The sequence below is a fragment of the Trachypithecus francoisi genome, unplaced genomic scaffold, assembly GCF_009764315.1.
Source record: "Trachypithecus francoisi isolate TF-2019V2 unplaced genomic scaffold, Tfra_2.0 Contig01440, whole genome shotgun sequence".
Classification (NCBI taxonomy): Eukaryota; Metazoa; Chordata; class Mammalia; order Primates; family Cercopithecidae; genus Trachypithecus; species Trachypithecus francoisi.
The window spans coordinates 26,699,455-26,721,827 of NW_022681431.1; positions in this window are offsets into that span (position 1 = coordinate 26,699,455).

A 22,373-nucleotide genomic window follows, 5' to 3' on the forward strand; every position below is an offset into this window, starting at 1 on the left:
CAAGGTGGGTGAATCATGAGGTCAAGAGATTGAGACCATCCTGGCCAACATGGTGAAAGCCTGTCTCTACTAAAAATACAAAAATTAGCTGGGCGTGGTGGTGTGCACCTGTAGTCCCAGCTACTCAGGAGGCTGAGGCAGGAGAATCGCTTGAACCTGGGAGATGGAGGTTGCAGTGAGCTGAGATCGCGCCACTGCACTCCAGCCTGATGACAGAACGAGACTCCATCTCAAACAAAAACAAAAACAAACAAACAACAACAATAGAAAACATTCAGCATGGTGGACAGAGTTCTTCTACTTCCATTACTGAAAAATCAAAATAGGCTTTACCCACATGGTGTAAAGACCCTGGCTTGAGTTCTGGTTCCACTGCTGATTAAGTTCTCTAAGCCTCAGTGATCTCTTTTGTAAAATGAAATAATAGTGCTTGCCTGCTAGAGAGACTGGCACATAGTAGGTGTGCCTCAAATAATTGTTGATTGAGTGTATATATTTTTTATAAACATACAAATATCTCTTATATGTGGTAGTGGTGTTAGAGAGAGTGTATGTATTAGATGACCCTGTTTCTTAATTGTAATGGTATTACTGTTACCAAATGTGTATATTTTAAGCAACAGTTACCAAACAACTTCTTATATACTCTGACCTCTCTCTTTTCATCCTCATTCAGGCATGACAGTCATTCTTTGTGTCCTCACGTGATTGGTCTTCTCTGTATAAACTAGTGTTTTCTTTATGCTTCCAGTGAACTTTTTTCTTTTCTGTTATTTTTTTTTCATTTTCTGGTTTTTGTTTTTGTTTTTTTCTTGTAGGTTTACCAAAATTCTTTTGAAAGAGTAAGCCTGTTCTTTCAGGTATTGTCAGACCTGTCAACCCCTCTCTTTTTCTCACAACACTTGTGCACACACTCTTCATGTCCTCATTACTTTGTAGAAATATGGTGAGTCCATACCTACAGGTCACTTTCAGATATTACTCCACTGTATTAAAGCCCTCAACAAAGAAGCCTTCTACATCCTTTCTCAGTCATTAGCCAAGCAAAAGCAATTGTCAATGCCTCAAGTAAGTAGTATCTCTCCTCTGATTCCAGAAACTCCAAGACCAAGAACAGAGAAAATGATTTATTTGGAAAGACACAGACTTACCTAAGACAATTCAAAATTATGTCAGCAAAATAGTAGAACACATGAAGAAAAGAAATCAAATGAATGTATGCAAATTCCTGATACATGATAAGCATGAAGGACTCTGTCTCTCCCTGTGCTTCACTTTATGTTCATGTCAGTTGATGTTTTCTGGTTGCAAATAACAAAAACTAATTGTACTCCACTTAAGGAAAAGGGAATGAATTAGAGAGATTTTTATTAGGTCCCGTGCTGGAATGAGTGCTCACTAAACTTTTTTGTGTACATGCCTTGCTTCATTTCACTCTATCTTCAAAGCTCCAGGAGAGAGAATCTGGCATTCTTAGTGTGGTCTGACTTGTGACAAGTTTCCAACCTGTAGGTGCCATTTGGAATGGTGAATAGGTGGGTGGTCAAAGAATCAACCAATGTCCACTCCATGACACGTAAGAGACTTCCCAGCCTGACTTCCATCTGCACCTCCTCCCTAGATGTGCTCCAGTCTCACAACACACTCTTTCCTACCCTTAAGATGTTTGTTACTTTATTCCTTCTGCATGATATTACCTTCCCATCTCTCCCCTTAAAAGTCCTTAGCCAGGCATGGTGGCTCAAGCTTTGAGTAATCCTAGCACATTGGGAGGCTGAAGCAGGAGGATCACTTGAGTCCAGGAGTTCGAGATCAGCCTGGGCACATTGTGAGATCTTGTCTCTAAAAAAAAATGAGCAAAATTATCAGGGTGTGGTGGCACGCTCCTCTAATCCCAACTACATGGGGAACTGAGGTTGGAGGATCACTTGAGCCTAGGAGGCAGAGGCTGCAGTGAGCTGTGATTGTGCCACTGCACTCCAGCCTGGGTGACAGAGCAAGACCCTGTCAAAAAATAAAAACAAACAAACAAACAAAAAACAAAAAGCAAAAAAACAAACAAAAAGCCCAACCAAACAAAAAAGGTGCTATTCATCTTTCAAAACTCAAATGTCATCCCAAAGAAGACATGAAAATGGCCAGTAAGTACGTGATAAGATGCTCAACATTACTAAGTAATAGGGAAATGAAAATCAAAACAACAATGAGATACCACTTCACGCCTATTAGGATGACTACTAGGAAGGAAGGACGGGAGGAAGGAAGGAAGGAAGAGAGAGAAAGAGAGAAAGAGAAAGAAAGAAAGAGAAAGAAAGAAAGAAAGAAAGAGAGAAAGAAAGAAAGAAAGAAAGGAAGAAAGAGAAAGAAAGAAAGAAGGAAAAAGAGAGAGAGAAAGGGAGAGAGAAAGAAAGAAAGAAGAAAGAGAGAGAGAGGGAGGGAGGAAGGAAGGAAGGAGGGAAGGAAGAGAAAGAAAGAAAGAAAGAAAGAAAGAAAGAAAGAAAGAAGAAAGAAAGAGAGAAAGAAAAGAAAGGGAAAAGAAAGAAGAAAGAGAGAGAGAGAGGGAGGAAGGAAGGGAGGGAGGGAGAGAGGGAGGGAGGGAGGAAGGAAGGAAGGAAAAAAGAAAGAAAATAACAAGTGCTGGTGAAGATGTGGAGAAATTGGAGCTCCTGTGCTCTGTTGGTGGAAATGTAAAATGGTACAGCCACTGTGGAAAGGTGTGGCAGTTACTAAAATGATAATAATAATAATAATGAAAAATAGAATTACCATATGATCAGCAATTCCACTTCTAGATATATATCCAAAAGAACTGAAAGCAGGTTCCTGAAGATATATTTGTAGACCCTTGTTCATAGCAGCATTATTCATTACAGTCAGAAAGTGAAAGCAACCCAAGTATTCATCAACAGACAAATGGATAGGCAAAATGTGGTATACACAAACAACGAAATGTTATTGACCCTTAAAGAGAAAGAAAATTCTGGCTGGGTGCAGTGGCTCACGCCTATAAACCCAGTGCATTCTGAGGCTAAGGCGGGAGGATCCCTTAAGCACAGGAGTTCAAGATTGCAGTGAGCTATGATCACACCACTGCATTCCAGCCTGGGGGTGACAGAATAAGACCCTCTAAAAAAAATTCTGACACATGTTACTACATGGATGAACCTTGAGGACATTAGGCTAAGTGAAGTAAGTCAATAGCAAAAAGATAAATATTATATGAGTCTGTTTATATGACATACGTAGAGTAGTCAAATTAACAGAGATAGAAAGTAGAACGGTGGTTGCCAGGAACTGGTGCAAGGGAGAAATAAGGAGTTATTGTTTAATGGGTACAGAGTTTCAGTTTTGCAAGATAAAAGAGTCCTGTGGATGGGTAGTGGTGATGGTTGCATAACACTATGGATGTACTTAATGTCACTGAGCTGAATACTTATAAATAGTTAATATGGTACATTTTGTTATGTATATTTTACCACAATTAATAATAATAAAAAATGGATATCAAAAAATGCCCACCCAAATTTTATAAGCTACTTCCCCCACAAAACTGGGACCTACCCCTGTATATATGATATCTTATAAAATATCCTGTGATAATTTATTTTAAGGAAAATAAAAATTCAAATAAAGGCCAGGCTCAGTGACTCACTCCTGTGATCCCAGCACTTTGGGAGGCTGAGGCAGGCAGATCACTTGAGATCAGGAGTTTGAGACCAGTCTGGTCAACATGGTGAAACCATGTCTCTACTAAAAATACAAAATTAGCTGGATATGGTGGCGTGCATCTGTAATCCCAGCTACTCGGGAGGCTGATGTGGAAGAATCGCTTGAACTTGGGAGTCAGAGGTTGCAGTGAGCCAAGATTGAGCCACCGTACTCTAGCCTGGGCTACAGAGCAAGACTCTATCTCAAATTTAAAAAAAAACAATACAAGAAAAAAGAAAAATAAATAAAATAAAGACTATTACTTAAGAAACAGAAAACAAACCCCTCAAGTGTCACTGCTTCTGTACACTCTTCTCAGAACAGTGACTCTCAGATTGGCGAGTGGTGCTCAAAATTCGGTGTAAATGAGAATTATGTGAGAAACGTGTTAAAATACACCTTCCTGGGGGCCTTCCTCCCTGGGATTCTGATTTGGAAGATTTGGAGGCCTGAGAATCTACATAAAAATGTAGATTAAAGACAAGTTAAAAAGTCTGAATCTGCTTCCTGTGGTCTGTGCACAGCCAAGAGAGTTCTGCTCTGTACTGGTGGCTCATTCAACATGTCTCTATTACGGTCTTTACTCTGTCCTATTCCCTCCGTTCCTGCCTCTGCCTCTTTACCCCAAAAGAGATTCCACTCCAGGTGCCTGGTATCCTTGGTACCCAGCACCGTGCCTGACATGCAACAGACACTTTTCATGTATGCTTATTGAATTAGTCTCTCAAGCAGTGTTTGCAAGTGTCGATAATCAAAAGACACTTGTAAAGCATCATATTTTAAAACAGACTGTCACTGACATGCGAGTCAGCCAGGACATCCCCACTCCTAACCTGAACCAGCCTCATGGGTGAAGGAGAAGATGGCAGACCCTGCAGGGTGAGGGTAGGTGGTGATTATGGGAGTTCTGGAGTGAGAAGAAGATGAAGTTTATCAATAGACACAACCAACGTCCTGAAATACACCAAGAGAGAGAAAAAAGGAGGCGGAAGATGACTGTTTTTGGCCAGGAAATCCCCAGAAAAGAGCCCTGGCTTTTCTGCCTGCTTCAAACTAGCTACTTAAGAGAAGCGTGCCCTGCCAGAGAGTCAGGAAGACAGGCTCAGGCAGAGCCGCCAGCCTGGGGGACTGCCAGCGCCCGCTGTCGGGCCCCTCCACCAGGCACAGGGGCTTTTTTGTGAGGAAACGAGAACAACGAATAATCCCAGTTGGCAGGGCACCCCCAGAGGAAGTCAAGAGGCTTGGCTTGCAGTTGCCTTCACTTCCCATATGCCGGTGTGTTTGTTGGCATCGCATTCTTGTTAATTAAAGGAAGTGTGTGCGCCTTGGGCGCTGGTACCCTGGCCCCAAACATCATTCTTTCCAGGGGTCTTTACCACAGTGCTGCCGCCAGTGGAATCAATTAGGCTCCCTCCCAAAAGTCAGGCTGATTTCCAAGCCCGGAGGTAAAACAAATTCCCCTGCTGCTGGAGCCTGGGGCTCACGCGGCAGCCTCACGTCCCACCCAGGCCCAGGAGCTCCCTAGGCAATCGCCAAAATGGATTGAAAAAATAACTCATCCGGGCAACTCACTATCCTGAGAGATCCAGGGGCTGCGGGGAATCTGCTTGTTTCACAGACTGGAGTCTCTCATAATCCATCACAATCCTGCTATACTGTTTAACTTTATTTGGGCCTGGCCTTATAAACAATTTTTTATGAAGCCAGAGGAAAGGTGCCCCAAGCAGAGGTGAGTAGGCTTCTCTAGGAGTCAGTAAAAGCTTTTCTTTTCTTTTTCTTTTTTTTTGAGACAAGAGTCGCTCTGTCACCCAGCTGGAGTGCAGTGGTGTGATCTGGCTCACTGCAACCTTCACCTCCCAGGTTCAAATGATTCTCCTGCTTCAGCTACCTGAGTAGCTGGGATTATAGGCGTGTGCCACCATGCTCTGCTTTTTTGTATTTTTAGTAGAGACAGGGTTTCACCTTGTTGGCTAGGCTGATCTCAAACTCTTGGCCTCAAGAGATCTGCCTGCCTTGGCCTCCCAAAGTGCTGGGATTTCAGACATGAGCTACTACACCTAGCCTCCTAAGAATCATTAAAAGTTACATCTGAGTCCTGGCGCAGTGGCTCATGCCTATAATTCCAGCACTTTGGGAGGCTGAGGCAGGCGGATCACCTGAGGTTGGGAGTTCGAGACCAGCCTGACCAACATGGAGAAACTCCGTCTCTACTAAAAATACAAAATTAGCCAGATGTGGTGATGCATGCCTGTAATCCCAGCTACTCAGGAGGCTGAGGCAGGAGAATCTCTTGAACCTGGGAGGTGGAGATTGTGGTGAGCCGAGATCACGCCATTGCACTCCAGCCTGGGCAACAAGAGTGAAACTCCGTCTCAAAAAAAAAAAAAAAAGTTACACCTGAAGTATAACAGTCTTCATTAAAAGGACACCCGGGAGCTTCCAACAGTCCAGCCCACTCTCCAAGCCATTCACCCAAGAGCCAAGATAGAGAATAGACCCATATGGGCCATGTTTGAGGAAACCCGAGGCTGATGGGCTGCTCCAGATAGGCTCTGGGGGGTCTTGAAGGGTGTTGAAAGGACACACATTCATTCCTTTCTCAGTTCTCAAGCATCATCATGGGGAAGGCTGGTTGACCAGCAAGATGCCTTGGGCACTCAGACTGTTACTAAACTGCACTGGGGTCTGCTTGCCGGTGCAATAAGAACAGATATCCACACTGAGGTTTGCAGGGGAAGAAAGGAAGGCATTTATTTGCAGCGACTGAAGCAAGGAGGATCAGGCAGCCAACTCTGAAATCTGACCTCTTCAGTGGCTCATGGGTAAGGGTTTTTAAAGGCAAGCATACATTTCAGGAAAGTAGAAGTTACCGGCAAAATCATAAATCAAGACCTGGAGGTTACACCTTGGTTTTGGCCTATAAGGGTGGGATATCTTGAAGTGAGGGCTTATAGGCCATAGGTAGATTCAAAGATTTTTCTGATTAGCAATTGTATAAGGAAGAGAAGCTTTATTTTAAAAATTGAGCTCAGTAGAATAGAATGTTAGTTCCAGCTGATGGGTGTGGTCCCCTCCCAAGGCCCTTCGGAAAGAAAGTTAGAACAAAGAATCATCATCTGACTCCAGTCCTCACTGTCCCCTTATCTGACGTCTGCATTATGGCAGATCTATTGGGCAGAGGTCCAGGTTTCTGAAATACAACTCAGAGATGTACGTTAAGATTTTTTTTTATCACTGATCCTTAGAGAAATGCAAATCAAAACCACAATGAGATACTATTTCACGCCAGTCAGAATGGCAATTATTAAAAAGTCAAGAAACAATAGTTGCTGGTGAGGCTGTAAAGAGATAGGAACGCTTTTACGCCAGTGGTGGGAACGTAAATCAGTTCAACCATTGTGGAAGACAGTGCAACAATTCCTCAAAGACCTAGAACCTGAAATACAATTTGACCCAGCAACACCATTACTGCGATATGCCTAAATCATTCTGTTATAAAGATATATGCACGCATATGTTCATCTCAGCACTATTCACAGTAGGAAAGACATGGAATCAACCCAAATGCCCATCGGTGATAGACTGGATAAAGAAAATGTGGTACATCTACACCATGGAATACTATGCAGCCATACAAGGAATGAGATCATGTCCTTTGCAGGGACATGGATGGAGTTGGAAGACATTATCCTCAGCAAACTAACACAGGAACAGAAAACCAAACACCACATGTTCTCACTTACAAGTGGGAACTGAACAATGTGAACACATAGACACAGGAGGGGAACAGCACACTGGGGCCTGTCAGAGTTGTTGAGGGGAGGGAGAGCATCAGGAAAAATAGCTAACGCATGCGGGGCTTAAAACTTAGGTGATGAGTTCATAAGTGCAGTAAATCACCATGGCACACGTTTACCTGTGTAACAAACCTGCACATCCTGCACATGTACCCCGGAACTTAAAATAAAATAAAATTTAAAAAAAGAAAAAAATGGCCGGGCGCGGTGGCTCAAGCCTGTAATCCCAGCACTTTGGGAGGCCGAGATGGGCGGATCACGAGGTCAGGAGATCAAGACCATCCTGGCTAACACGGTGAAACCCCGTCTCTACTAAAAAAATACAAAAAACTAGCCCGGCGAGGTGGCGGGTGCCTGTAGTCCCAGCTACTCGGGAGGCTGAGGCGAGAGAATGGCCTAGACCCGGGAGGCGGAGCTTGCAGTGAGCTGAGATCCGGCCACTGCACTCCAGCCTGGGCGACAGAGCGAGACTCCGTCTCAAAAAAATAAAAAATAAAAATAAAAAAGAAAAAAAAAAAGAAAAAAAAGTTATGTTTAATTTCTACAAGGGAACCAAATATCCTACAATTCTAGCTTCCTTGCTATTGTTTTAGGCTACTATTGCCTACTTGCTTAGCACATTGCTCATTTACTTCTTAGGACTAACTCGGTGTCTGGAATTTTCCTTGAAGAAACTTAAGACTTTCTTTTATTTCCATTCTTGGGGGTGGTGGAGGTGTGCAGGCCCCTAAGAGTGGGGGTCCCTGCTGTCTCAATAGGAGGCCAGCCCTCAGGGAGTTCATTGGGGCTCAGCACAGCATGGGCTCTGGCAGATCCTGGAGCTCCGTCCTTCCTGCCCCCATGCTCACTGCTCTCATGATGTCCTGACATTACGGAGTCATTACAGAAAACGCTCAGGGACCACCCCACAAACCACACACATTTAAAATATTTTATTTTATTTCTTTGAGACAGGGTGTTACTCTGCTGCCCAGGCTGGAGCGTAATGGCACTATTTTAGCTCGCTGCAGCCTTACCTCCTGGGCTTCCTCAATCCTCCCACCTCAGCCTCCCAAGTAGCTGGGACTACAGGCGCTCGTCACCATGCCCAGGTAATTTTTTGTATTTTTAGTAGAGACAGAGTTTCCTCTATGTTGCCCAGGCTGCTCTTTAATTCCTGAGCTTAAGCAATCCGCCCAGCTCGGCCTCTCAAAGTGCTGGGATTACAGGCATGAGCCACCACGTCCAGAACATTTTAAGTCTTAATTATAGCCTTATAATGAGACAGGGATAGTTGTCGCCCATTTAGAGATGAGATAACTAAGGCAGACAAAGGGGGTTGAGTCAGAATTAAACCACTTTTCTTTGGACTCCGAACCCAGAATTCTTTCTGCTAAACCATTTTCTCGCTGGACTTCCTTCTCCAGTTGACTCATTTGCCTCAAGCTGCTTTGGACTAGGTGTGCTTTAATTTCCAAGAGTATTTCAAATTTCCTTCTTTTCCTCCACCAGTAATCTTAACACTGGCGGGATTGCTAATAACAGCAATGGAATGAATAGCAGAACCCACTAGGGGAGATTACTGAGAGGAAGGTCGCCCCTAAAATTAAGCTACAAAAGCAAGTTACTTTGAGTCCCTCTAACTCTGAAGGAGAGAAAATTATGTCAAAAACCCGCCAGCCCTGAGGTGGTTTTTAGCTCCCATGATGGTTTTATGTGAAAAGGTTTGAGTCTTCCTTTTAATTGGCCTTTGCAGCCACAGCACAAAATCAGCTAAAAAGTTAAATGAGCAAGAATGTGAAAGTAAGAAAGAAGATAAACTTTAAAGAAACACCTGGCCAGGTGTGATGGCTCATGCCTGCAATCCTAGCACTTTGGGAGGCCAAGGCAGGAGGATTGCTTGAGGTCAGGACTTTGAGACCAGCCTGGACAACACAGCAAGACCCTATCTCTACAAAAAAATTTAAAAAATAAAGCTTATCTGGGCATGATGGCACATGCCTATAGTCTCAGTTACTCAGGAGGCTAAAGTGGGAGGATCGCTTGAGCTCAGAGTTTGAGGCCACAGTGAACTATGATTGCACCATTAAAAAAAAATGTACACATATATCATTACCAGTTATAAAGGAAATTTAGAAACTGTAGGGGTCCGAAATCCCAGCCTGGAGATTCTTTCCAGAGGTTCTACGTGTTGGAGCCAGTCTGTGGGTAAATACGTGACAAGACTCTCGGCCCCAGGGCTGGGGAGGATTCCTGGAAATGAGGTACACCGCAGGACTGCTGAAGGAGTGGGGTCAGCTGGGACCTTGTGCTCTCAGCCAGCAGAACTTGAGAAGGATTGGAGGGAAATATTGTGCAGCCCATCATGGCTGAATACCTTCCTCTCCTGGAGGCTTTGGAGCCAGGCTCCTGTTAGCAGGAGAGTATGAACCACCGACAAGCTGCTGTGAGGTTTGCCACGATATAATGGATTTGGGTGGAGCACTTTGGCCACCTAAGGAAGCAAGGTTTGGAAACTGGTGTCCTGTTTGCCAGCACTCTTCAAATACAGCCATTGTGCTGGCTGGAGAACCAAATGAAAGCCCTGGTAGTGCTAGCTTCAAGGACCACACTGCTTCTTTGACAGAGCCAAGCCCTGCACCCCCGTGGCTTGGATGAGTTCCCTTTGACCACCAAGGAAGAGGAGGAAGAGGAGTGCACAGTCCGCGTGCAGCAGGTTCTTAGCATCTGACGAAAGTCTTGGATCTGGGGTGGAGAAATAGAGAGACACTGGAAACAGAATCTTTTTCTTTTTTTAAAAAAGAGCATCTTGTACCAAGTTGTTCCAAGTTCACGAAAAGCTCCCAAGCTCCCAACATGGAGTGGCTGTTAGAGGAGTTTGTTGTACATGATTCAGAGCCACATGGATTAAATTTCTCTTAAAATATACATCAATTTGAAAATTAAAGGGGAAAACGCTTGAGACGAGACATGTTTGGATTTCTGTCAAACTCAGGGCCTTTGGAAAGCAGCTCAGAAGCCAGGATGTGGCTTCTCGGGGCTCTGCCTGTCCTCTGCCTCTTTCCTTTGTGTGTTCCATGCTCAGGTCATCCTCCAGCTCTGCAGGGCTGCACTGGCTTTGGCTTTGTCAGATCCTGGAGATAAGAACCAATTTTATGTTAATTTCTTGGCTTGGGGTTCCCTTCTGATGCAGATAGTAGATATTTGCACTCTAAACTTCGGCCAAGCACATGGCTGGGGTTTTGATTTTTCACAGGGGTCTGTTCTTTCCCCCAGCTGGAGCCAGGATAGAGATGAGCTTCCTTAATGTCTTTCCGGATTGATGGTTGGCTTTTCTCAGAGCATCTGGGTTTTATTTTATGTAGGGGACTCAATTCCAACTAGTCGCTTTATCCAGGCGTGAGGCCTCATCTCCTGTCCCTGCATGGGTGTTAAAAGCCAAGCCTTGGGCCATAACTGGACCTGATTGTCTCCCCACGACCACTGTTTTCAGCTCTCAGCTTCCTTTTCACTTCAGCATGTGGGGACTTCCTTTTTTACCTTGCGAGTTCATCCATGCGTTATTTGTTAACTTATTTAATTTTATTTTCAAAAATTGTGTTAAGATACACATAACATAAAATGTAACACCTTGGCCAGGCATTGTAGCTCACACCTGTAATCCCAGGACTTTGGGAGGTTGAGGAGGGCAGACTGCTTGAGCCCAGGAGTTCGAGACCAGCCTGGCAACATAGTGAGACCCTATCTCTATGAAAAAATTAAAAATTAGCCGGACTTGGTGGCACATGCCTGTAGTCCCAGCTACTTGTGGGGCTGAGGTGGAGGATCACTTGAACCTGGGAGGTCAAAACTGCAGTGAGCAGTGATCATACCACTGCACTTTTGCCTGGGTGACAGAGCGAGCCCCTGTCTCAAAAAAAAAGTACCATCTTAACCATTTTTAAATGTATAGTTCAGTGGCATTAGGTGCATTCATGTGGTTGTGCAGCCATCACCACCACTGAGCCACAGAACTCTTCTCATCCGGCAAAACCGAAACTCTGTACCATTAAATGGTAACTCCCTATTTCTCCTCCCCCAGCCCCTGGCTTTCATTCTCTGGATTTGAGTGCTCTTGGTACCCAGTCTCATTCACGATTTGCCCTTTTGTGATTGGCTTAATTCACTCAGCAAAATGTCTTCTCCGTGTTACAGCACATGTTAGAATTCCTTTCCTTTTTAAGACTGAATAATTGTCCATTTCATATACATACATACTACATTTTGTACATTCATTCTTCTGTTGATGAACCCTTGGGCTCGTCAACTTTTTGGCTATTTCAAATAATGCTCTTCTACAATATGGTATACAAATACCTCTTTGAATCCCTGCTTTCAATCCTTTTGGGTATATACCTAGAGGTGGAATTGCTGGATCATATAGTAATTCTACTTTTAATTTTTTGAAGAACTGCCACGCTGTTTTCCATGGTAGCTGCACTATTTTACATTCCTACCAAATGTGTACAAGGGTTCCAGTTTTCAATTTCTCCACATCCTCACCAACACTTGTTATTTTCTGTGGGTTTTTTTGTTGTTGTTGCTGGATAGTAATCATTCTAATGGATATGAAGTGGTATCTCACTGTGGTTTTAGTTTGCATTTCTCTAATGACTAGTATCTTTTCACGTGCTTATTGGCCATTTGTATATATTCTTTGGAGAAAATGTCTGTTCAAGTCCTTTGCCCATTTTTAAGTTAGGTTGTTTGCGTTTTGTTGTCGTTGTCCATGGATTTTAAGAGTTTTCTTTTATCTATAAATCATTTCTATATGTTTATAGGGAGGACTTCCATGCTACCCTTTGGCCATTTTGCTGGCTCTCGGAGTCTCTGCCTTTCTGATGACTTTCACTGTACCCTCTCCAATATCCCGTTTAGTAGCCAAGAAACTTCTCTGCATCCTTAGCCTTTTCTGGAATGTGTCCTGTCTACTTCCTTGTCATAACAGACCTGGTTTTGCCCTGATGAGACCACTGTCCCTGAAACCCTTTCAGGTGAAGGACCCAACACTCCCCTCCCACCCTTTCAAAGTACACACAGGGGGTCTCAAGTGCAGGCGAAGAGCTTAGCATTTATTAAGACGTTAGTCTCCTCCCCACTCCCACTTCTGCCATCCCCTTCCGTGCCCAGGCTGTGATCTCATTCATCGTCTGAGCCTCAGAGTCACCTGATGGTGTGAACAGAAGCTTCGCTCTGGAGATAGATGGATGGGACTTCAAAATTCCATTTCCATGATCACTCTGGTTCCTAATCACTCTGCACTTTAATCTCCTTGCCTAAAAAAAGAAAAAAAAAAAAAAAGATAGGGTAAGAAAACTTATCTTAAGAGGTGGTTATAAAATTCAAATGAGATAATGCATTTTGGATTGGACGCCTAGCCCAGCCAGTTGTTAGCACAGGATAAGTGCTTATGATGTTTATTTCAATTTCACTTCACTTCCACTCCACTTTCAACAAGCAGAAAACTGAAAGCTACAAGTGGTACTTTATTCTCACTCAGAGCGACTCTCCTGTGTGATGTGGAACCCTGGAGTTCTGCTTTGTGGCCCTATCTTCCTAACCTGCTGTATTCGTTTCCTGTGGTTGATGTAACAATTTACCACTGGCTTGGTGGCTTAAAATGATAGAATCGTGTGCTCTCATAGTCCTGGAGACAAGAAATCCAGAATCAGCATCACTGAGCTGAGACCATGGTGTTGAGAGGGCTCACGCCTCATTCCCTCTGGAGGTGGCAGGGGAGAATCTTGTGTCTTCCAACTTCCAGTGGCTGCTGGCCTTGTTCGGTTGGAGGCTGCAGCACTCCAATCTCCACCTCTGTGTTTACTTTGCCTTTTCTTCTTCTGGTGTCAAATCTTTCTCTATAAGGACATCTATGATTGCATTTAGGATCCAAATGGGTAATCCAAAATAATAGCCTCATTTCAAGATCTTTCATCACATCTGCAAAGTCCTTCTTTATCCACATAAGATGACATTCATAGGGCCCAGGGACGAGGATGTGGATGTGTTTTGGAGGGCCATTGTTCAGCCTAGCACACCATTCTCCCTCCCATGCCCCGTCATGCCGAATCTGCTTCTCAACTGCGTGACGTTGTTCAGCCCCCGTTACTTCCTATACTTAGAGTTATCATTGGTCCCCTACCTTCATCCCCCTCCTCCCCACACACCGCTCCCGCACAACGACACTCCATTGCTTGTCATCTCCACCACACTCCCCAGAACCTTCCATGCCCTCATCCCTTTGGCCTTCGGCCATTTTAGTCCTTCGAATCCACCCAGGAACACAGACACCTTTAGGTGGGAACGCTCCCAATTCCTTTCCCTTTCCTCTAAAGTAATAAACATATTTCCTCCCCCACTCCTCTTTTCTCTCCCTCCTTCTGTTTATCCATATCTTTCTCTACTTTTGGGTGTAGGTTGTGTTGAATGGGATGGGGTTTGGGGGCTGGAATGAGTGGAAGAGAAGGAGGGGTCCGAACACAGACCTGATGGGCAGGAGGGCTCTGGGACATCTGGGAATGTGAAGGTTTCCCTTGGTTCAGCCAACATGGCCATCAGCCCAGCCAGAGTCAGAGCCAACCTAGGAAGACGTGATGGTCAGGCTCTTGCTGCTGGAAGTGAGGAAGTGTGGGTGGGGCACTCTCACTTACTAACCAGGTGGCAGGTCACATGAGGCAGATGGTGCTGTGGATGTGAGGGTTCCTGCATAGTGAGAAGAGATAGCATCTCTCTGGGTTGTGTACTATCTTTGTCTATGTATTATGTTGGTAAAGTCTCCCCCTTGTCCCTTGGAGGTGGTGCTGTAGTCACCTTATCCAGGTGTGTGTGAGTCCCAGAGGTGGTTTCATATCTAAACAGCAAAGCCACACTTAGCCCTCCTCCCTGGATGGTTTCCAAAGTCCTCGAGGAGATAAGATATTTCACTCTTAACAACACGGTGCTCTACACAACGGACATGCTGAAGTCAGAAGGAGATCTTAGGAATGTAAAAAACACATTAGAGATGAAAATTTTAATAGAAAAGAATGATGATAGAGATGAAGAAATCCCCAGAAAGTAGAACAAAAAGAGAAGTAATTGGAAAATAGGAGAGAAAAAATAAGAAAATTAGAGGACAAATCCTGGGGATTTAATATCCAAACAATAGGTCCAAAAAGAGGGAACAGAGTCTGTTTGGAAGGAAGAAATCATTAATAAAACAACTCAATTTCTCAGACGCTAGGGCTTGTGATTCCTGATTGAAAGGGCTTCCTGAGCGCTTGGCATGGTGGATGAAAACAGAGTTACACCAAGTACATCATCACGAAATTTCAGAATGTTGGGATCAAGGAAAAGCTCCAATAAGCTTTCAAAGAGAGAGAGAGAGAGAAAAAAGTTACATGCAAATTATCAAGTGTCAAAAAGGCATTGGATTTCTCAACAGCAACCCAGAACATCAGAATGCAGTGAAGCAATGCCTTCAAAATTCTGAAAGAAAATTATTTCCAGTCTAAAATTCTATATCCAGCCAAACTGCCAGAGAGAATAATGTGTTTTCAGATAGTCAAGGCGTCAAACACTTTACTCTTACTTACGCTGTCCTCAGAAGCTCCTGAAGGACAGACTCCACAAAAACAAGGAAGAAAACCAAAACAGAAGATGGGAAAGACAGAGGATCCCACACAAGAAAGAGTGGAATTCCCCAGACTTGTGGTGAGGAGGTGTCATCCTGCCATGGCCTGAGGAGGCGGCTGCTGGAAGTCATAGGGCAGTGAGAATCATTCCCTCAAGAGATTCCAACCTATTGGGAGGAGAACAATTTGATGCACTCTTGGGGTTGAATAAGCAGCAAGTATACAGAAAACTAAGAAAACAAAGAAGAGGACAGTCCTAATATGAATGTTGATGTAACCAAATTATAACTGAGTTGAGCTGACATGGGGCCTGGGAAGTGGGAGTTTGTGGGCTGGGGTGAGGACGCCAGAAGAGAGTAAATTATTATTTTCCATTGAGGAAAGTCAATAGGTAGTTAAAGCCAAAAAATGAAGAAGTAGCAACATAAGCACCTAATTAGAAATATGAGGGTAAATATTAAATACCCTATAAATCAGCCCAGAGAGTTGAAGTTATTGTTTCTGGGAAGTGAGAAGCAAAGAATAAGTCTTCGCTGTTTGGTTTGGCCTGTTGTGTTTTTCTTCTTCTTTTTTCAGAAAGCATCTCACTCTGTTGCCCAGGTGAGATTATAACTCACTGCAGTCTCGAACTCCTGGGCTCAAGTGATCCTCCTGCCTCAGCCTCTGCAGTTGCTGGGACTAAAGGTGCACACACCACACCCAGCCAATTTGTAAAAAATGTTTTGTAGAGATGGGGTTCCACTATGTTTCCTAGGCTGATCTCAAACTCTTGGCCTCAAGCAGTCCTCCTGCCTCAGCCTCCCAAAGTGCTAGGTTTACAGGCATGAGCCTCCCACTCAGCCATGGTCTGGTTTTGAATGTGCTTTTCAGAACTGCCCATCTCCCTCAAATCTAAGTCAATGGTTCATATCACCACTGCATATGAGAGGCACCCAGAGAACTTCAGAAACACCAGTACCTGGACCATCCATCCAACAGATTCTTACTTAGGTTTTCTTCAAGGAAGTCTAAGCTTCAAGATTTTAAAACATTCCCCCAGATGAGTCTAAATTTTAGCCCTGTTTGGGAACCACTAAAAACCATGCATGTATAACTTTGATAGAAATTAAAACTGACTTTGAAAAAGATGAATGTATAAATGAAGCATACGGGATATTTCTGGGCGCTCTGTCCTTAGATATTAATGCTTCCAGTGGGGCTTGTAAAGGTTCTGGAAAAGGGTGGCTTGAGATACTCAAGGCAGGCCTCACTCAGAACCTGCAGAATTTGATTCTTGTCTGCCAAGAAAACACACCTCAGGATCAACCTGAAATTCCTTTACTAGACGACAGCCTTTCATTTGGGGTTACAGCTGAAAAGAAATAGTGGCAGATGCCAGAGGATTAACTTTACGGAGAGGTGTGAATGGTGTGCAGCTGATCCTGCCTTAGCAGGTCAAAGGGCAGAGGTCAAGCGAGTGATGCCTGAGAAGGGGAGGAAAAGCCTTGAGATGGGAGAGGATAAAAGAGGGGTTGGTTGAAACAAAAGAAATCAAACTTCAGCTCTTTTTATCTAATTCTAAATAAATAGCCTCTTCTACTGCTCTCTTAAGAACCTCTTGAAGAAACCAATTTTGAGTCTGTACATTAACTCATGGCCCTGGCTAGTTGCTGGTGACTTTCAGAAGGGGGAGTTCGGCCGGGCACAGTGGCTTCTGCCTATAATCCCAGCACTTTGGGAGGCTAAGGCAGGAGGATTGCTTGAGCCCAGGAGTTTGAGACCAGCCTGGGCAACATAGTGAAACCCTGTCTCTACAGAAAATTTAAAAAGTTAGCCTGGCATGGGTGGTGGGCACCTGTAGTCCCAGCTGCTTGGAGGGCTGAGGTGGGAGGATCGCTTGAATCCAGGAGGTTAAGGCTGGAGTTAGTTCAGTGGTTGTACCACTGGACTCCAGCCTGGGCAACAGAGCAAGACCCTGTCTCAAACAATAATAATAATAAAATAAAAATAAAGGAGAACCTCTGTCCTTAGTTTCTATGGCATTATTCTCGCCATAGTCCTCACTCTTTTCTTTAACACATCCACAGGTACACCGACCCTTTTTTACTGTGCCTCACACAGGCTGTTTTTTTCCTCTGCTATCAGCCTGCTCAGGATACAGGAACCTGTTATTCACCATACAGTATACCGTTATCCCCTTTGATTTGCTGCTGTTTGAGCCAGATGATGTCTGTCTTCTAGCATTTCATCCTTTGAAAGGTTGAAGGAAGCAATTTCTGTGAAGGATGGCTCCTTATGAAAAAGCAAAGTCACGTTACACTTCATGCCAATCTCGCGCGGATTTCCCTGTCTCCACTCCCTCTCTCAGAGATTAATGAATGAAGAAGTACATTTTGGTGGCTTTAAGCTGGCTGTCCCCTGAGAAATGCCAGCACATGCCAGTGATTATGAGGAGGCTGGAGGGCTCAGCTGCTGGTCCCTTTTCTGCACTGAGACCCCCAACTCTATCCTGCATCGTAAATCTGGGGGAACGTGAATCCCCTTTCTATAAAAATGATGCTCTTCCTCAAGGCATGTGAAGTGCCAGGAATGGAATAGACGTGGTCTTGAGAAATCGCTTTTGAAAGAAAATTTAAAAGCCTTTCCATATTGAATCATGTGTATATCTTGAGTAATTTTTTCCCATTGACTTGTATTTCCATGTTTAGATATAATGGGAAAGAGATTGACAAAATAAACTAAATCACCCTTCAAATAATTCAGTTAGCACTTTAAAAACCTACAATAAACGAAACTGTGAAAAAAATCCCACTCAGATGAATGAATCAGAGATGTCCAACATATGACTTGCAATCCAGTGGAACCCTCCAATCAACTGGGGACAATGGCTCTTATTGAATCTTATAGATGCTACAATTAAAACTTACATGGTGACTGGGTATAGTGGCTTATGCCTGTAATCTCAGCACTTTGGGAGGCCAGAGCAGGAGGATCACTTAAGCCCAGGAGTTCGAGACCAGCCTGGGCAACATAAAATAAAAAATGAAAAATATAAACAACATAAAACAAAAAATTTTAAAAAAATAGCCAGGTGTGGTGGCGCACAGGCCTGTGATTCCAGCCACTCCAGAGGCTAAGGTGGGAGGATTGCTTGAGCCCAGGAAGTTGAGGCTGCAGTGAGCCATGTCCATGCCACTGCACTCCAGCACTCCAGCCTGGGCGAAAGAGTGAGACCCTGTCTCAAAAAAAAAAAAAAAGAAGTTATATTGCATCCTCTGAAACCTAAGACATGAGGGCATCTGAGTAACTAATATTAGAGGAAAAGATATTTTTATACAAATAAGTCTAATAGAAAAAAAGCACTTAAAACAGTGTCTGGCACAGAGAAAAATACTGAGTAAACACTTACTGGAATACTATTTTAACAGGAAAATGTGGGCTCATGGCCCTGCACTCGCTACCCACTATGTGTGTCCAGAGCCATGGGGTCACGGTTTAGCTAGGTCAAGATACATGGTTCCTGGTTTAGTTAGGGATAGGAGACAGAGCCTAAAAAGAAGAAACGATGCATTTTGGGGTGTGAGGTGTGAGGGGAGAGGTTGAAATGTTTTCTGAAGGAAGAGATCTTCGATCTGAGTCCTGAAAAATGAGAAGGTGTTTCCTAGATGGACCCAAGAGTAGGGCTTTTCCAGGCCTAGAGATCAGAGCTTGCGTATACGTGAAGGTGGGAAAGCAGTTGGAAAGTAGTGGTGGAAAGAGAGGGTATGTTTCAGGGAAGTTGGACAAATGACAGAACTGGAAGGTAAGCAGGGCTCAGGTACCGGCAGACTCTTAGGTCCCACTTTAAGGACTTTGGACTTGACTCAGTGGAGCTGCGGAAGGGTTTTCAGCACAGGGTGTGTTTGCATGTGTATTTGGCATGTCTGGGCTGTGTTGAATGACCACAAACATTAAGGCTTTCTAGGGGTTAAAGGACAATTCAGGAAAGGAGCAGAGATTAGATGAACGAGTTGAATAATGGACATGATCCAAAGGCACCCAATAATCTAGGAGCTACTCAGATAGTTGAGACAATGGAGAAAGACGTTAAGGAAGGGGAATCTTCTAGGAAATGTTGCTGGGGTGGAACTGTGGAAACTGCTGAATGTTACCTCCTTCCTCTGGGTGGGGGGTGGATTGTGAGCTCCTCTCACAAGCCTTTACTGAAGTGCAGTTGGTTTGAGAACTGGGAGGTGTAAATAGCTCCGCAGGTGATTGTAATACATATTAATCAGGACTTGAGTACTGCTTATTTGTGTTGGGGACACAAAAGAGAAGGGAGAGACGAGGTGAGAACTCATATCACAAGCTTGCTAGGCAGAGGTGACCCCCACGTGAGAAGCAGCCTACAATCTAGAACCTGGGCCACGTCTAACCTGGGCAAAAGCAGCCTCCATGCATCTGCTCCCTTGTCTCATAGATGGTCTACATCCTGATCAGCTCTCACCCCAGCAGAGCAGTAGCTTCATGCTCTCCTTAAAACAGCCATGTATGTGTTGTGCACAAAGCCAGGGCAGAGGAAGGAGACATGAGAACAAGCCTGGAAGAGCTGGGTCGGACCATCACACCGCTCCTTACTCACTGGGTGGCCATGAGCAAATCGCTTGACCCCTCTGAGCTTCAAGATGATAACTTTTTAAAAGAAGACAATGGAATCTGCCCCAGCTCCCTCACCCGGCTGTGGTGAGGGTGGCTAAGGGGAGGGAAGAACTGCAGCCTGCGTTGGTGGTGGGCCCCAGAGTGACAAGGAGGACAAGCAGCTCCAAGTGAGGTCAGAGCTCAGTACCACTGTAAGACCTGCATGTGATTAAACATTAAACAGTAGCTGGGTGAGGTGCCTCATGCCTGTAATCCCAGCACTTTGGGAGGCTGAGGTGGGAGTACTGCTTGAGGCCAGGAGTTTGAGACCAGCCTGGGCAACATAGTAAGACCCTATATCCACGAAAAAAAAATTTTTACAAAAACAAGCCAGGCATAGTTGTGTGCTCCTGTAGTCCCAGTCATTCAGGAGGCTGACAGGGGAGGATTGCTTGAGTCCAGGAGCTGGAGATTGCAGTGAGCTATGGATCATGCCACTGTACTCCAGCCTGGGTGACAGAGTGAGACCCCATCTCTAAAAAAAAGAATAATAAAATAAACAGCAGAAAGGGCACAAGGGGATATCCTGGGACTTTGGATAGGGTCTATAGTCTCAGGTGCTAGTTAGCTGAAAGTATGTATTTGTCAAAATTCATTGAGCTGGCTGGGCACAGTGGCTCACACCTATAATCCCAGTACTTTGGGAGGCTGAGGCGGGCAGATCACCTGAGGTCAGGAGTTCGAGACCAGACTGGGCAATATGGTGAAACCTTGTCTCTACTTGAAACACAAAATTAACTGGGTGTGGTGGTGCATACCTGTAATCCCAGCTACATGGGAGGCTGAGGCAAGAGAATCACTCGAACCTGGGAGGTAGCTGTTGCAGTGAGCTGAGATCGTGCCACTGCACTCCAGCCTGGGCGACAGAGCGAGACTCTGTCTCAAAAAAAAAAAAAAAAAATTCATTGAGCTGTACGCTTAGGATTTGTGCGTTTTACTGTATATTGATTTTGCCTCAATTTTTTAAAAAAAGAAACAGGAAGACGAAAACATCTGCACTGAGAGTGGCTAGCTGTGCTTTCATCCTTGGCACACGCAGCCACAGCAAGGCCACAGGGAAGGGCCAGTCCTCAGAGCCGAGCCCGGGGCTGCCAGGTTCTGGGCCGCAGCTCCCTCCCCAGATTCCTCAGCAGAAGGCCAGCACAGCTCTTTCGAGTTGTTCAAAACCTGCTGGTTTCAGTGCATTCTGGGAAAATTGTTGGCTTTTAAAAACAAACAGGATGCCCCATGCTGAAAGGAGGGGGAGCCTCAGAACCACAGCTGAAGTAATAATGAAAAACGCAGCCGTCAGTGAATCAGTGGGAGAACAAATTCCCTGGAACACTCTGGCAGAGGGGCCCGAGAATTCTGGAAAGACGTCTTCATGAGATAAATGTGTATCCGTTCACTGATTTTTGCCTCCTAACAGGACATGCTTCTCTAGCAAAGTGTCTGTGTACAGTTGTGTAAGCGTCACAACCCTGGTGCCTGGGGCTCTTTGTATCACACTGATTTGCACTTGACGATGAATGTCATTTCCTGTTGGCTCCCTGAATGGTGCTCTCTCTCCCGAGAGAGGGTTCTGTCAATGTGGCTGCCTGGCTGTGCCTCCTGCGACCTTAGCTACCCACAGCAAAACATATCTTTTCCCTCTAAGCCACATGACCTCCTCTGATGGAACAGAACACAGTTCCCTGAGTTTACAGGACAAACATTACAAACCACCTCCCTGAGGGGGTGTCAAGTCGTCACTGGTCCAGGCAGGAAGCTTGGAATCTAAGCAGCCACCTTTCCTGCAAGGAACCGTGGGGGCAGAGACTCCAGGCCCACGCTCCTCTCACTCATCTCTGGAGGCCAGAACCCTGTGGAGGAAAAAACAAGGCGGGGAGGGATCCAGCTCTCTCCAGAAGACAGGAACACGGGAAAATGATCCCACTGCTGTTTCTCCTGGGAGCCACTGCAGGGATCATTTCAAATTCTCCTGTACGGCTGTTGTAATTAAGACAATAACTCAAAAGTTTTAGTGAGGCAGCCAACATGAAAAGTCAAGGACCTTAGCCATCCAAATGTTCACGGTACCTTCCCACATGTTCTGCAAAGGGGAACTTTCAGATAGGGCAGCAGGAGAAATACTAATGTGGATGGAGAGTGGCAGGGAGCGGTGATGGAGCTGGACTACAGAGCTGAATAGTGGCAGAAAGCCAGCTCCTGGCCCCATCAGGAGCAACGCATTCAGCATTTCTACCTTTCCCTCTGAGCCTTCTAGCAAAACGCAGCCTGGACTCCCTCTGAAATGAGCTCAGAAACACTGGCTCTCCCCCTGTCTCTCTGGGACCTCTCAGTGTCTTGGGGGCTCTTCAGGGTCACCAGGGGCTTCTACCTTTCTCTGACAAGTTAAAGGGCTTAGTTCTTTTATTTCCAGAATGCAAACCATAATCACTTTGCCTCCGCTGTGGTGCTGGCTGGCCCCTTGCATGACGGTTTTCATCAGAGAAACACCCGTGAGTTGCAGTGGTATTCAGAATGACGTGATGCCAAGCCGAGGGGAAAAAATTGTTCAGAGACAGTTTACCGATATAAAACCGGCCAGGCCTTGAGGGAA